A 2952-nucleotide genomic window follows, 5' to 3' on the forward strand; every position below is an offset into this window, starting at 1 on the left:
AAGCTAATAAAATCAGTTTTAATTTTGTTTCTTGTTATAATTTCAACATATGGTGTATGTTGGATTAACCGAGAGATATATTTTTAAACTAATTTACATTTAAACACATTAATTGTCAAATTCGTGTCTCGGCTAATGTGCTGGTCAAATTATTGCATTTAAACATCTCATAAACAATCAATGTCACCCTAATATATTACTTTCGACCATACCATTTGGTCACAAGCCTTTCTTCATGGCTCTCAAGATCATCTTCAAACATGATAAATGCTTAAACGACTGCATGTAACTGATAATATTCAACCCTATAGGCATGTCATCACCAAGTCTCATATCCCAAACGATCATTTGGTTAGCTACAATGTGTTAAATCACACCAATTACATGATTATTTATCTTTGTTGGGTAAAATCTTTATAACGAGCTTTATTTATTACTAAATTAACTTTAAATAAGAGATAGAGCAATACATTCGTCACATAAAAAATAACCAATATAATACTCCCTCCGTCCTATAATATAATTCCTGTTTTTCTATTTTGGAGATCCAAAATGTTGTTCATGTTTTTATTTTTGGATAGTATATAAAGACCATTATACCTTCATTTTTTTAACTTTATTCATCCTACTTCTTAAGTTACCATTGAATTTTGCACATGCTTTGTACTTTTTCCAATTTTCTCTCTCTAACATTTGTCTATAATAGTACTTTTCACTTTTATTAATGTATTTCTTCCACTTTCTCCTCCTATTTGTTAAATACCGTGAAAAAATACAAATAGAAACTATATTATGGGACGGAGGAAGTATATATAGAACGCTTTGCTATTCTAGTATATGGCCTGTATATCAATCAAAATCAACTCAAGAAAAAGAGGTCGAAGGTATATATCTTGGATTACCTTCCTAAATTAAGATGGTACGAAGTATGTATTACTAGCACTTCATTTTACGTAAATAAAAGACACGAATAATTGATGGGGAAAAAATGTTAATAGCATGAAAATCGACGCCAGTAGTTGGACAGATAGGAGATAAAGCTTGCTAGCTAGAGAAACATTCCTATTACTAGACCTGTCAAGTGTCAACTCCATCAGTCAGGTAAGTTTGGGGTACAACGAATTCGAGTTTTTCTGTTTTACTCCCTCTATTTTTTTTTAAAAGCTAGATTATTCATATGTCATTATTGACTTAATTTTTTTATCAATATATATATATAAATATGATCAAATAATATGTTATTGGATTTGTCATAATGTCTACTTTTAATAAAACCACCCCTTTGAGCCTTTTATAAATTATTTTTTCATAATTTTTACTAATCTCTAATTAAAGACATTGATGATCAAAGTTGTGTATCGGCAAATGTGCAAATCCAACTATACCTTTAAAAAAACAAAGGGAGTAATTCCAAATATTATTTTCATATAAATCTCAAATTCACTACTAGTATTTCCTATTAATTTTTAAAAAATTGGAAATAATAATCTCAACTTTAGGCTGGTTTGTTTTAAATAACTCCAACTTTATATTATTCTTAAATAATCCGAACTTCAAGATTCATTCGCTTTCTTTAGTCCCAACCGGTCACCAATTTATTATAATAGATTACTTGGACAAGTGTCAATACCTAGTTGGGTACAAAAAAAAAAAAAAAAAAAAAAACCCTAACCCAACCACCACCGCTACCCTTACCAAGCCTCCACCCATCCCCACATCTACCACCACTGGTCACCCCTATCCCCACCTATGATGCACGGACACGCCTGCCAAGTGGCGTGTCCGAGTCGACACGCGTGTCGGACACGGACACGCGTGGGACACGGGGGGATACGTCTTGGACACGCGAAAATCCGTGTCCGTTTTTTTTTTTGAATTTCTTCTGTACGGACACGGTCCGTTTTGTGATGGACACGCAATTACGGCTTTACAAGCCCAACTTCCTCCATTCTCTCTGACTCTCTCACATTCTCAATTCCTCCATTCACAATTCACAAACCTACTGCCTTACTCAAGCTCCCTGAGTCCCAGACCGTCAGCCACTCACCGTCGCGCCAATAACCGTCGTCGCTTCACCTGCTGCTGCTGGTCCAGACCGTCACTCAGTTCACCATCGCTTCGTCGCCTACAGCCTACTCTCACAGAGACACAGACTTCACTCGCCGCTCGTTGTTCGTCCTCAGCCACCACCCCAGTGTCGCCAGCCACCAGTCCACCAGACCACCACCAGGTAACTCGCTCAACCTAGGTTTCAGGCCGTGGCTTGACTGGCTTCTGTACTTTGTTTTTTTTTTAAATTCAATTAATTCAGTCGCTAACTCGCTCAACCTAGGTTTCAGGCTGTCGTTGTTCGTCCTCAGCCACCAGTCCACCACCCAGTACCGTCCATCGCCACTCGCCAGCCACCAGTCCACCACCAGGTAAGGGTTATGTGACTTCTGTCTTCTGTACTTTGTTTTCTGAAATTCAATTGCTGAATGCTGATGTTAATTGTGAGGTGGAGCCGTGGAGGCAGTATCACTGTAATTCGCAATTGTTAATTGTTAAATGTGATGTTAATTGTTAATTGTGATGTTAATTGTGAGATGGGTTCAGCTGTCAAATTGTATTGTGCCCTGGTTGCTGAAATTGTATTGTATTGTTGACTCGCTGACTTGCTGGTTGCTGAAATGGAGAATATGATTTTTGATGATGTACTTGGTGATGGTGAAGAATGAAACTATTAGTACTTTTGTTTATTTTATTTATGATTTGTAAAACTATTATTAAGACATGTATTTGGTTTGATGGTTTCTTGATATGTATGAGATTACGTTCGTACACTTTGTTTATTTACTTGTTTTAACAAAATTGTGTGTTTTGAGGCTAATTATTTAGTGTTTTATTGAATAGGTTGTCAAATTCTCGTTTTTTTGATATATTATATGCCTTGTTATATGCCGTACCCGTGTC

The 2952-nt window shown here is 36.1% G+C and overlaps 1 long non-coding RNA gene across 1 annotated transcript; it reads left to right on the top strand.

Annotated features, from left to right (window-relative positions):
* The first annotated feature begins 1753 nt into the window (after positions 1-1753).
* LOC110730311 lies at positions 1754-2603 on the top strand. The gene is made up of 2 exons (XR_002513025.1): positions 1754-2230; positions 2333-2603. It is a non-coding gene; the product is annotated as an uncharacterized LOC110730311 (long non-coding RNA).
* Positions 2604-2952: the final 349 nt, after the last annotated feature.

The sequence above is a fragment of the Chenopodium quinoa genome, unplaced genomic scaffold, assembly GCF_001683475.1.
Source record: "Chenopodium quinoa cultivar QQ74 unplaced genomic scaffold, ASM168347v1, whole genome shotgun sequence".
Classification (NCBI taxonomy): Eukaryota; Viridiplantae; Streptophyta; class Magnoliopsida; order Caryophyllales; family Amaranthaceae; genus Chenopodium; species Chenopodium quinoa.